The sequence below is a fragment of the Ursus arctos genome, unplaced genomic scaffold (assembly GCF_023065955.2).
Source record: "Ursus arctos isolate Adak ecotype North America unplaced genomic scaffold, UrsArc2.0 scaffold_12, whole genome shotgun sequence".
NCBI classification, from domain to species: domain Eukaryota; kingdom Metazoa; phylum Chordata; class Mammalia; order Carnivora; family Ursidae; genus Ursus; species Ursus arctos.
Genome location: NW_026622786.1, coordinates 15,761,248 through 15,775,228, shown reverse-complemented (window position 1 = coordinate 15,775,228; position 13,981 = coordinate 15,761,248). Strand labels below are relative to the sequence as shown.

General features: G+C 53.5%; 1 pseudogene; it reads right to left on the bottom strand.

The window, feature by feature from the left end:
- Positions 1 to 679: 679 nt before the first annotated feature.
- Positions 680 to 11,932, bottom strand: LOC113244885 (L-lactate dehydrogenase B chain-like; annotated as a pseudogene).
- Between the last annotated feature and the right edge of the window lie 2,049 nt (positions 11,933 to 13,981).

Sequence of the window (13,981 nt, the reverse complement as noted above, 5' to 3'; positions counted from 1 at the left end):
AGCAGCCGATTCGGAGCAGCCTCTGATTGTGGGTTTAATTGTTCGAAGTCATCACACGTCACTAGCACCCACCGCGGGCTGAGCTTGCTTTGTGATACTCCGCAGAGCATTTGGTGTGCCAGCCACACACCCAGGGCCGGGGGGAGCTTTCGGTCACCGGGTGCCCGAGGCTGTCACAGCCCGTCCCTGCCTGGGTACAGGTCCCGGAACAGGGGTCAGACTGGGAGAGGAGGAAGGCAGGAGCGGTGGCCTTGCGCTCTGTCCACGCCTGCACACCATGTCCTTACAACCCACTTGCGCGGTGGCGGTAGGATGGTCCTGCCTTCCGTGTGACAGCTCGAGAAGTGGCAGCTGAGGCAGTGAAGGGTCTGGCCACACTCGCAGGCTGGCAGAGGTGGTGGTGGGATGGGAATCCAGGCCTGCCTGAGCCCCCAGCCCCCACCCCCTTTCTTTCTTTTCTTTTTGCTTTTCTTCTTTTTTTCCCCAATAGTTAATTTTGTTTGTTCAAGGGCTCATACTGCCAGCATTAAACCAAGCGTGGACTCTGATTCTGTGAGCCCAAATTCACATATCTAGGGAGATAAAAAGCAAACTATACTCCACGTACATGGAGGAAAAGTAGAGATTCATGGTTAACCACTTTGGAGTTTTAAAATTTCTATAGCCTAGAACCCAGAAGTCACCGACCTTCTAGATCCTTCTGGATGTCCCACAGGGTATCTGCACTTTTCTTGAGTTGAGCTACTTGGTCAACCTTCAGCTTCTGGCTGATAACAATGGTTAACCCCTGAGCACTCAGGGTACATGGAAGGCTCAGGGAGACTTCGTTCTCAATGCCATGCATTCCCTTCACCATCATGGACATGGGATGAATTCTGGATAGATTTTCAACATGGATTCAATGAGATCAGCCGCACTTCTCCAACAGCCCAGCAGGTATATCTTTCTGGCTTGATCGCTTCATAGGCACTTCCGGTCACCATCTTATGTACTTCCTTCTAATTTTCATTATCACTGTCCCTTCCCGTTTCTGGATTCAGTTCCTAGAGAGAAACGCTTGCCACATTCACTCCACTCCATAGAGCCTCACTTGAGACACCAGGTTCTCCCCAAACTCGGCAACCGCTGGGATGAATGCCAAGTTTTTCAGCCGTAAAATGGCGAAATCTAGCAGATTCCAGATTGCACTCACTTCCCATCACGTGGTGCTCAGATAATCTGGTTATTTTCCAGGTAACATATGTGAGAATATGAGAATCTGCTGGGCTGGGAACTATAATTATGATGCAATTGGGGCTGTACCTGATGAGCTGGAGAATAATGAATTTGAAGACATTAACATTCCTCTGCCCCAGATTGAGACGACTCTCTTCCTCTTGCTGGCAGACTCCTGCATTTTCCGTCACAATCTTGGAATTGGCGGACACAGAGTAATCTTTATCTGCCACAGTTTTTGGCATCTGAAGAAGTGAGCTCCCTCCTGTGCCTGAGATGCCTCATTTCTTTTTGGAGTTGATCTTCCAAAACAGCCCACAAGGGCAAGCTCGTCAGCCAGAGAGTTTCCCAGAATGCCGATGGCACGTGCCATATCAATGTATCCAACTCCTGCCGCAATGCTTTTATTGTTTGGGACCATTGCCTCTTCTTCTGCAACCAGGGCGATCAGTTTTTCCAGAAGAGTTGCCTTTGTGCACGAGAGAGAGAAGGCTCTGGGGACCGTTGTAGCAGCTGTGAGAAGAAGGCAATGGATGTCAGCTGTGTGCCCTGCCCCCACTCTCTGCTCACCCCGTTCACACACCCAGGTCCATGGGGGCAGCTGGGTCTTCACTGGCTGTGTGATCTCCATAGGTTGCACGGCATAGTGTGGCACACGAGGGCCACTGCTGAGACCGGTCCCACGGGGTGTGCATCCCAGAGTCACCGAGGCCAGGACTCACAGGCAGCATGGGGCCTCCCTGTCACTGGGGCTCACGATCCCCTCTTTATTCTGGTCCTTTCTGGTCCCTCTCCAAGGTGAGCTCGTGGTTCTCCATCGTTGAGGAGTAGGGATAACTGTTAAAATACTAGCTACCATGCGTTACTATGAGCCAGGATCTTTACTGGTATGCCCTTATTTACTCCCGAAAACCTTATAAGGACATGATATCGTTTTCCCCATTTGCAGATCAGGAAATTGGGGGTAAGAGTAATTGAATGACTTGCTGTAAGTCACAGAAGTGGTTCTGCTCGTGACAGCCACAGTCCCACTCCTCCCCTTCCCCAGCCCCGTTGCTCACGGGGTGGATTTACTGAGGAACTCCGGAAGTTCTGCTCTGGGCCCCCTCACTCCGCACCACCCCGACCAAGGCCCTAGAAGTTGATTCAGATGGTCACGTATCTTTGTGCCATTTGCAAAAATAAGATATGTGAATACTTTGTCTAAAGGAGAGCCCCCCTCAGATTCCACAGAACCTGGACCACCCTGCTTATAGGTGTAGACCTTGAATATTCTTGCTAAAAATTTAACTCCCTTCCCCCCCTTCCCCTCTCTGTCTGTTCCCCTTAGCCCTGTCACTAACACACCATGTACCTTACGCTGTGTCTTATTTATTGCATAGTTCTTGCACCACTCACCACGTGTTTTGGATGACCGAATGAACACTGCCCTTGCCCTCATGCTTAAGTGGCCCTGAGCAAGGTGACTTGCTCAAAGGCCCCCCTGCTTACAAATCCGACCCCTTTGTCTTGCTCCTAGCTGCCTTTGAACTTGGTCATGCCTAGGTTTCCTCTGGCTCTGATGTTACGGTTTACTCACCGACCAGACATCATCTCACTGGTGTTTCATCCCTGACTCCTCTCACTCCGTGAGTTCCCCCCAGATCCTGTCAGCCACCTCCCAAATGTCTCTCAAACCTGATCACCCCGTTTATCTCCACAGCCCCTCCCCCCCCATAGACAGGGTCTGCCTTAGCTCCCCAGCTGCTCCCTGCCCCCAGTCTATTCCCCACACAGCTTTCAGAGGCTGAGTCTCCTTCTGGAATTACCCCATGAATTCTCATTTCTTAGAAATCATAACTGAAATCCTTAGCTTGACCCACGAGGCTCACACTGACTTTTTTTTTTTTCCAGTTTCACAAACTCACTATCCCCCTGACTAGGAGGATAGGCTCTACCCACTTCTGTTGCCAGAAAAGTCCTCCCCTCCTCCTTTTCTACCACCCCACTTAATTTTTACTCAGCCTTCTGGTCAAGCATCACTTCCTCAGGGCTACCTTCCATGTCCGCCCACGCTGGGTCAGAGCCCTGTGAGTTGTTTTTACAGCTCCCCTCATATCTCTGCCTAGAACACATTTCACCTGCCATTGAATAACCAATTGTATCATCTCGGAGGCTTGATCTGGCCGTTGTGACCCCTCCCTCCCTCCAGCCTCCTCCCCAGTCAAACACAGAAGTTCCCAGAAGGCCCAAGTCGGCCTTGCTCTCTGCTCCATCTTTGTTTTGTTTGTTTGGCAAAGGACTAAAGACATTCATTCCTTTCTCACGTAACCCTTGAGGGGAGTGTTTCTTATCAGCTGACAGCCATGTCCCACCTGGGCCTTCAGGGAGCTGGGTTCCTTCCATGCTGTGGCTTTGTCACCCCTAGGAGTTGTCATCTGCCTCGTTGAGGCTAGGTCACTACCACCTCTGGGTTGGCGCCAGCAGGAAGTGGTGGGGATGTTTTCTAGGTCTTAGTCTGGTTCCAGTCAGTGCTACTGAATAACAAACCATCCTGACGTGTGGTGCTATAAGACGCAACCGTTTCATTATCCTCCCAGATGCTGTGGGTCTGTGAGGAACGCTGGCGAATTTGGGCAGAACACCGGGAGCGTGGCCTGTCTCTCTGCTCTACAGTCTGGGGCTTCGGCTAAGACTCAGATGACTGGGGGTGACTCAAATGGTTGGGGGTTGAACGATTTGGAGGCATCTTCACTTCCCCGGTGCTTGACTGAAGGACTAGGCTCAGCCAGGCCTGTAGCAGGGCACCTCCCCAGTTCTGTGGCCTCAGGGGAGTTAGCCTGCTTTATGGAGGCTCAGGGTTCTAAGAGCAAGAGCTCTTGGAGAACAAGATAGAAACCTTTATGCCCTAGCCTTAGAAGTCACATTATAGTTGAAGACTGCCCAGGTTCAGGTGGAGGGGTCATAGATGCCCCTACTTCTTAACAGGAAGAGGGTTGAAGAATGTGTGTCATGCATGTAGTTTTTTAAGATTTTATTTATTTATTGGAGAGAGAGAGACAGAGATAGCAAGAGAAAGCAGGAGCAGGGAGGAGAAGGTAGAAGTAGGCTCCCCACTGAGCAGGGAGCCCGCTGTGGGACTCGATCCCAGCACCCTGGGATCATGACCTGAGCCGAAGGCAGACACTTAACTGACTGAGCCACCCAGGCGTCCCATATTTGTGGGCCTATCTTAATGGCCGATAAAGCCATTATAGCCAGAGGGACACATGCCAGGTTTGCTCACATTCCCCTGCTGAGGGCAGAGTTGGGTGGCCCCAGCTAAATTCACAGGGCAGGGAGACACTGTCCCTAGCTGGGCAGCCACGTGCCTGGCATCAACTCCGTTATAATAGAAGAGGGAGAAGGGATTTGGGTGAGCTGTCTGCAGTCTGCCACGGCTACCCCCCGGCCACCAAATATCCAGGTGCACCCCCCCTTCCTACATGTACAGTACACTCTCTTTGGGGGGAAAACGAAGTTCCGTTGACCACCTACTTGTTGAATGACTGAGCAGATGCTGTGTTCAGCCCATCCGCTCGAAAGACAGGGTGGGCAGAGGCAGCGTTCCATGTCTTAACCTAGAGCCTCGAGGTGGGCGAGTTCTAAGTGGGGAGGCAAAATCAGGTAGCAGTGACCTGTTAGGAGTGGAGAGAAATCTGCTCTCCCCTTTATCTTGGTACTTAACTCCATCTATTTGCAGAGTAGGGAAAACAATAATTGTCAACTGAAAAGAATGTCTATCTTGTTGTGCATCTGAAATTAATTCCAGATGGATCAAAGATTCAAATGTAAAAATAAATTCATAAAATGCCAGGGGAAAGACAAGAGCAGACAGTTCACAGAAGATAAATAAAAGGCTGACAGTGGTATGAAAAGACTCAGTCTTGAGGATGTGGGGAGACAGGAACTCTCAGGCATTATTGGCTGGTGTTTAAATGGATCATTTTTACGGGGCGGGGGTGGGCTTGGCAATATCTTTCAAGATGTCAAACGTTCAATACCTTTTTATCCAGACACTGCACTTCTAGGTATTTCCAGATATACAATAGTCCCACAAGTGAGCAAAACTGTATGTCAAGGCTGTTCGGTGCAGGATTGTTTAGAATAGCAAAGTAGCTGGAAACCACCTAAACGCCCCTCCATGGGAAACTATTAAATAAAGTAGAATCCCACGCAGCTGTTAGAAAGAATATGGTAGATTTATCAGTACTCACGTGGAAAAATGTCCAAGGAATTACAATAACCAGAAACAAAAGGCAAATTGGAGAACATCGTGCATAGTGTAAACTCATCTCTATTAAGAAAGAAAACAAGCGAATATAATTCATATGTATTTAATAATACCTGGAAAGATTCATGGAAAGTTTTTAACAATGGGTTCTTTAGAGGGAGTGAGTTCAAGGTTGTGGGGAGCAGGAGGGTTTTTACTTCTTGCTTTATGTCCTTCTCCACTGTATGGATTCTTTTCATAGTAAAACATGTATCACACGCATCACTGTTATAGGAGAATCAAATTCAGAGTGGTGATTATTCCTAGGGAAGAAGGGAAGGGAATGGAGGAGAGGCCACAGGGCCCTTTAACTGTGTGTATAATGTTGGGTTTCTAAAAGAAATCGAAATGGTTAAGAAATGGTAAATTTTCTTAGTTCCATTTTACCACCAGCAGCGGCAGCAGAATGAAACCAAATGTGGCAATATGTTAAGAATTGATAAAGCTGGTAGGCGGGGACCAGGGTGTTCATTATATAATTCCCTATGCGTTTCTAAATGTTTGGAACATTTTACAACTTAAAAAAGTTCTTTAAAAGAAGATTATTCAACACAACAGCATGAAATAAATGGAAAAGAAGCCAGAAGAATGAAGAGAAAGGACAATAGGGCAATGAAATAAAGTTTACAGGCCAGACTTTGGACAAGCAACTTGGTAAATTCCATCACAGTCTCATAGGAAGGAGATACGGAAACTTCAGGATTCCCATTGTGCTCTTGGATGCTCCTGAGCGGTAAGCAACACTAGGGGAGGCGTGGCTTAGAGAAGGGAAGGCGTGGCTTAGAGAAGGGAAGGCGTGGCTTAGAGAAGGGAAGGCGTGGCTTGGAGAAGGGAACTTGCCCATCCGGGACGGAGGCTGCAGTTCCATGCCCGAGCCTGGCTGGGTGGGCAGTCAGGTGGCCCTGGAAGTGCGGGGTTTGGCGGGGTGCCGGTGGTAGCTTGGGGTTCACCGCCAGGGCCTCCCAGGGCAGAGGAGCTGGAGGAGGACAACGCGTGGGCGCCGGGCAGGGCTGAGCTCCTCCTAGTGACCCCTGTTCCTCTTTGCTTGCTCCTGTCATGCACTGAGTCATCCTCTGTCAACCTAAAGAGCAGAAGGGGAGCCCTGGCTCCTTTCTCTCAGGGACGGCTGTGGAGGGAGACTGAACAGCACCTCCTGCTCCTGCTGAGAAAGACCCCTGCCCCCGGCCTTCCGGCCCTTCCCTCCGGGCGCCTTCCCACCCGGCAGGGCCTTAATCTGCTGCACCTGCCGTTCTTTGATCCACTTGGGTTTCCTTTCTTCTGAAACAACTGACCGCAGTGGTACTGCAGACCTGACGCGGCTGCTTTGAAAACCCTCTTCCTGTGAACCTGACATGCGGGTGATAAAGCAATAAAGGGCAGGGGCCTGTGGCTCTCGCCAGGGGCCTTTGTTCTGGGCACTGGTGTCGTGTCACCAGCAGGCCGCAGACTGAGGTGGGGCCCAAGGTCTCCCGGAGGCTCAGAGGGCCGTCCCAGGCAGGGCCACCCTGTTGCTGCTGGGGTCCCACCTAAATGGTAGCTGTGCTGGCACATGGGAGGATTTCCACCCAGGGGGGTGCGGCAGCGCCCGGGGTTCCAGGCAGTGCCGGGCCCTAGGGCTGCTTCCACTGCTCTACTCAGCTCAGATACCGCAGTACACACCCTGCGCTTCAGGCAGGCCCGGTGCTGCTTCTCCGCAGAGGGGCTAAGACGCAGGGCACCACCCTCCCAAGCGGCCGCCTGTGTGTGCATGTGTGTGTGTGTGTGCACGTGTGTGCGTGTGCGCGTGCACACGCGCGTCCCGCAGGCCCCTACAAGGAGACACAGAGTTTTTGGGTTCCAGTCCTGGCAGGGACTGGAAGACCTGCTGAGCAAGCTTCTCATCAGTGCATTGTTTGATGTCCAGGGTTTCTGGGCTGGCGTCTGGCTTCTCAGTGGCCCCGATTTTTTGTTCTTGCTGCAGAACTCTTGGGAACCAAGGGCTGGCAGCCAGCCAATGCATGCAGGGCTCCAAGCTGGAATCCTTAAACACATCATCGCCTTTCAAATTCAGAACAACTGAATGTAAGCATGCTCAGCCTCCCTTTTTTGCAGAGGAGGAAACTGAGGCCCAAGAAGTTCAAATAGCTTGTCCAGAGTTCCCAGCTGGGAAAGGATGAGTTGGGATTGGGTCTCTTCTTACTTCCAGGTCTGCTCCCCACCTTCTCTCCCCTGCTCTGTGGGCTGAGGCGGGCCAGTGGGGATTGCATGGGGGGAAGCACCCTTACTCTGCACGGTGACCAGTGGGGAGCACTGACAGCATGTGGGAGAGAGATAGGAGCGAGAGTGTGTGGCACTTAGTACCCTCCGCCCCCGCCTCGACACCTCCTGTGGGATTGCCATGATCTGGCTGCACCCTTCAATGGAGGCCACAGCTCCTATCAGGGGCGCTCTCCTTCCAGACAGGTTCTAGTCGCCCCCTCTGCCTCTAGCCCCATCAGGCCTAGCAGTGGATGGACTGCTGCTATTGGTCCAGGTTCCGGCCTCTGAAAACTGTCGCTTTATTGAATGCTCCTCAGATGGCCCAATCTGAGTGTGCCATCGCTTCCTGCCGGGACCCTGCCTGATCCATATCATGCCGCCAGCTCACTGGCAAGGACCCCTGGGTCTGCTGAGTCATCGCAGACTGCAGCTGGGCTCGTGGGGGGGTCCGTTTTCTAATTCCTGCACTTTTCTCTGGTTCTGCTCATTTCCTCGCCCCTCCTCATCTGCCTGCTTTGCCTTCCACTCCCACCTGCAGTTCTCCAGCCCCCTCAGATGTCCGGGTATGTTTAGGAAATGAGAGTCCCGGCTAAGCAACCCCGACCCCTACCCCACCCGCCCATGATGCATTCTGGAAGTGTGCTCTAGAATCATGGGCGTCATGGGCCAGTCACAGAAGCCCTGGGTCCTTGGGACAAGATGTCTTGGAAGCCAGTGCACAGAAACAGGATGATTTCACATTGCTGGGAGAGCCTTCTCCCCTGGGGACCCATGACCAGGAAAGCTTACCCACTCACCCGCCCACTCACTCGCTTGCAATGCCGAGGGGCTGACTCCCCACCAGGCCTACTCCCAAGGGACCGACAGGCCACTTCCTCAAGGAGACCGTCCCCGGCCCTCGCCGAGGCTGGCTGCCCTACACATGTTCCCAGTTGATCCCATCCCTCCTTGTTTTGAAACCCTCATCACAGTGATATCTGTTGTCAGTGTTTCCATCCCTCACTGCACCTTCTGCTCCCCGAAAGCAGGTCCTGTGTCTGCGCTGCTCACTGCTGTACCCCCAGTGCCTGGCACCGTGCCGGGCACACGGAGGGAGTACAACAAAGTGTTGAAGTGAAACGAAGACAGGGTGATTGAATCCATGCTGTGCAGATTACTCCTCCCCTATCTAGGTGGTCCCCTGAGACAACTGAGTCCTCATCTGTAAGATGGGGATAATATGTATATTCATTTTCCACTGCATCATAATAAGGTATCGTTAACTTAGCAACTTGAAACAATGCATATTCATTACCCACAGTGTCTGTGGGGCAGGAGTCTGGGCACAGCTTTACTGGGTCCTCTGCAAGGCCAAGGTGCCAGCCAGGGCCAGGTCTCATCTGGACGCTCCAGTGGGGATGGGTCCACTTCCAGGCTCATGCAGGTGGCTGACAGAACTCACCTCCTGGTGGTAGTAGGACTGAAACCTTTTTGTTGGCTGGAGGCTGCCCTAATTGCTAGAGGCCACCCAGAGTTCCCAGCCAGGACACCCTCTCCATAGGCTCTCTCACAACTTGGCAGCTTGCTTCTTCAATGTCAGTGAAAGAGGACGTCTCTATACCAATCTGCAAGCACGACTGAGTCTTCTATGACGTAAGGGAATCAAGGGACGGACACCTCACCGCCTCTGCCAGTGTGGGTTAGATATTGGCATCTTGGTTAGTCTATGGATTAGAAACAAGTCACAGGGCCTGGCCACGCTCAAGGGGAGAGGATTACACAAAGGCATGACTATGAGGCACAGGGATCATGCCGGTCACTTTAGACTATCTCCTGCTAATCCCTCTCTCATAGAATTCTGAAGAGAACTAAGGAAAATAATATATGAGAGCGGTTCGCATGGTGCCTGGCACTTAGTAAGAACTCAGACATGTCACCAAACGGGGCTAGCAACAGCTCTCTTTTCCTTGGCCACTTTGAAATAGGGTATGTTGGCCCAGGCCCCACCATGCCCTCCTGCCTTCCGCCAGGCCACTTTGGGCACCTACGTCATCTGTCTAGGTCTTGAAGGCAGTTGAACTTGCCACATGGTGTTACTTAGGGTGGTCAAATAGGCGTTTTTGCGATTGTCGGTAGAAGTTCTTGACAGATAAGGCCTGTCTCTTACTAATTTTTCTAGCCCCAGCTTGGAAACTTCACGAATGTTGAGCTAGAATGACTCCAGAATGACTTGAGTCCAAAGCTACAGCCTTAGGGAACACGTGGTGGTTGGCGGGGAGGGAGGGAGCAGGTGCAGGTCGGATGGACGAGCCTGGAGGGGCAGGAAGAGTCTTGGCAGGTACCAATGTCAGGCTCTCCTGCGGGAAGCCCTGTGACCCTTGTCGCCATGTCTGCCTCCCTCCCTCCACCCCCAGCTTTCTTCCCTTCTTACTGTTCAACCCCTACCTCCACCCCCAGCTCTGAGCAGGCTCTCCGTGGGATCTGGGTGCAGAGGGCCCTGCCCGTGCTGATGAGGGAAGAAAAGATGGATTCTTTCAGAAATGGACCGGCTGGGCTGGGGAAGGGTCTCAGCCCCTGGCAAGGGGTCAACAACTGTCTTTAGGTTACTAGATGAGGAGTCAGGTTTGTTGAGCGCCGACTTAGGCCTCTGGCTCCACACCTCACATTTTTCCTCTGTTGTCTCAGTCTTCAAGGTGGATGCACGAAAGCCCAGGGAGGGAAAGTGGCTTTCCCTAGTCACACAGCGGCTGGGTGGCACCACAGAACCTAGGTATCCTGAGCCGCTGGTCCAAAATTCTCTCTCTACGACACACCTTGCACTCATGTCTGAGGGCCCGCTGGTGCCTGGGGGCGGGGCACGCTTTTCCTGGCCCCAGCCCAGGTCTCCATGCAGGCCGCTCTGGCTCCCCAGCTCCTCATTTCTTCTTTCCCTCTGCTTCCAGCACTTTCTCGCCTCCGGGTGCTCCTTCTGCTGAGTCTGTACCACGTCACTCATCCTCAGCCCGGCCCACACCTGCCAGGCGGATGACCCAGACCCTGAGCGCAGAGACGCCTTCCCAGCACACACGGGGCTGTCTGCGGCTCACACATCTGAGCAGCGGTTGTCTGCGTCTAATCTGCAGAAGAGAAACCAGAGGGATCATGCCTGTCATTTCTGGGCAGAGCTACGGCCCTGGGCGCTGCAGGCACTTCAGAGAGGCCAAGGACCGGCCTCAGCTGTGGGAGGGGTAGTGGCGAGGAGGGTCCTCCCTGGGTGGGGTCGCCTGTCCTGGGGAGGGCGGGTCCCCTTAAGGCAGGTCAGACAGGAAGATGGCCCACCCTCATCAGGTAGCGGAGTGGAGGCCGTCAGCCACGGGCCAGGACTGTAACAGCTGCTAAAAGTCTAAAGGCATCCGTAAATCCTTCTTGCGGGATGCTTTTGTTACTCACTGTGCTTTCGCTGAAGGGGTCATTGGTGAACCCCTTAAAAGGCATGCGCTTGTCTTCAGGATGGGAAGAGAAGGGGAGCTGGGTGCCTGTGTGCCTTCTGCCCCAGGATGAGGGATGGGGAGCGTGAGAGCAGATGGCCGGGGCTGAGAGAAGCTGGCTGCGTCCCTGCAGGGGTGGGAGGCAGCCTGGCCCCCCGCCAGGGCTGGGCTGACACTTTGTCAGCGCCGCCAGCCAGCTGCTGTGAGGGCTCCAAGGGGCTGGCACTGCCCTGAAGCCCAGCCTGACTTCCAAGAAACCACTCTAAAACCGGTCAGCGACCCAGGGGAAGAGCATTCTGCAGCCCAGTTCCACTTCCTTTCCTCAGTGGAAGCCTGAACGGGCTCCTCAGGGGTCGCAGCTAGAAAAAGGAGAAAGCGCACAATGGATACACACACACACACACACACACACACACACACACACACACACCCCCCTATCCATTAGCGGCCGTGGATCTGGGGCTGCAGACCCCTGACCTCCTTGGGCCTGTGCCATGAAACACACAGGTGGTCCTCAAGAATCCTAGGCAGCCCCCCATCCATCACGTACGGTGACACTCAGCCATGTGGAATCACACGTAACCACAGGCTGTCAAGCATCCACGGGCCGTGACACACAGCCACTCGGGATCACTCACACTGCTCACAGTGTGCCTTAACTACATATACGCGCGCTCACCCATTCCTCTGCATTCCTCACGCGCAGCCAGACGCGGGCATGCACGGGCATTCCAAAGCGCATGCAGTCACCCGTGGACTCACACCCCTCTGCACAACTTCTGCACATTTTTTTTAAAAGATTTTATTTATTTATTGGACAGAGACAGAGGCAGCGAGAGAGGGAATACAAGCAGGGGGAGTGGGAGAGGGAGAAGCAGGCTTCCCACAGAGCAGGGAGCCGGATGCGGGGCTCGATTCCAGGACCCTGGGATCATGACCTGAGCCAAAGGCAGACGCTTAACGACTGAGCCACCCAGGCACCCCAGCTTCTGTACATTCAACCGCACTCGTTGGCACATGAGGACACATGGTCATAGGCAATCGCACACGACCGCATATGGTCACGGGCCATACGGTACATACAATCGCAGGACAAGCAGCGAACTGTGTTTTAACGCAAGCAGCAGAGTAGGGGGGCTGGGGAAGCCTTGTGCTCGGATACAAGGATTCACGAGGGCTTGGCTGTGACTAAGTCAGGGGCAGAGGGGTCCACTCGGGCCGTCAGACAGTCCACTTCCTGGTCATCCTCCCCCCAGCGCAGCAGAAACTCGGAAGTTCGTTGGCCCCCTTGGCAGCCCGGCAGAGCATTCCTGGGTCCTGAGGCGGCCTCCTCCCCTCCCCTCGGGCCCCAGCTGGGCTGCGGCAGCGGGACTGCAGTGAGTCAGCAGGAAAGGGCTCGGGGAATGCGGGTGGGTGACCAACGGGGCCTGCAGTTGCTGGAGTTCGGGGGGAGGAGCGGCTGCCCACTCGCTGGAGCTCACCCGCCTGTCAGGGAGGGCTGCAGACACGGGCCTGGGTGCTGATGGCCATTTCTCAGCCAACCCTGTACGCAAGGAAGCAGATGTAAGGGGCCGTTTCCCCGCAGGCCGCGCTTGGGCCTCCCTTACCGACTGAGGTCCTCAGCTAGGCATGGCCCAGCGCTGCACCCCGCTCTCCATGATCACTGATTCGTGCATTCATCCAGCCCTTCCTGGGGCACCCCCCACACCAAGATGCATGATCTGTGCCTTCCAATGGGGAGAGGTCACATAAAAGATGATTCCAGAGAGACGCGGACACGCAGGAACAGATGTGCGCGTGCTCCTGTGGAAGCTTCTGGGGCCCACTGCTTATGAGCCCTTGAACTCCAGCCTCTGCCCTCAGGGTCCTCCTGACCTCTGACCTCCCCCGAATGAGGCAGCAGCACAGTCAGGGAAAGCACAGGTGGGCAGGACTCTTCCTAATGAGCCGTTTTCCTTTTTTCCAACAGAATCAGGGAATTACTTTTTCAGATCTAGAGAACAGAATTTTTAAATGCCAAGTCTGGGGGCGCCTGGGTAGCACAGCGGTTAAGCGTCTGCCTTCGGCTCAGGGCGTTCTGGGATGGAGCCCCACATCAGGCTCTTCCGCTGGGAGCCTGCTTCTTCCTCTCCCACTCCCCTGCTGTGTTCCCTCTCTTGCTGGCTGTCTCTCTCTCTCTGTCAAATTAAAAAAAAAAAAATCTTTAAATGCCAAGTCTGAAGGAACTCTTTCTAAAATGACTTCCTGCAACACGGCCGATTCCTCACCAGCGCTCTTCTTGCTGCCTCGGGGTAATTACTTTTTTTAATTTTTTTTTTTAATATATAGAGGGAGAAATGGCAAGAGAGACAGACAGAGAGAGAGAGAGAGAGTGCAGGAGTGGAGGGGGCAAAGGGAGAGGGAGAGAGAGAATTCCAAGCAGGCTCCATGCCCAGCGCTGCCTCAGGGTTATTATTACAAACTTCCGTTATCACTACCCCAGAGACGATGGTCCTTTCTTGAGCTCAGAGTAGGGGGTCAGTAAATACTTGTGGAAGAGCACACACTGAGGAGCCCAGACTTCTGGGCTGAAAGACTGGAAAGCAGATGGCGAGAGCACAGAATGCTCCCTGCTGTGAGGTTTGCTATGGGGTTTGGGGTGCAGTGGATGCTACAGGGGTCTTTCTCTTGCTCCCTAAACTCTTCTCAAGAGACACATCCTTCCTTTCCCTTCCCTTTTTCCTTCCTTCCTTCCTTCTTCCCTTCCCTTCCCTTCTTCCCTCCCTGCCTCCCTCCCTCCCTCCTTCCTTCC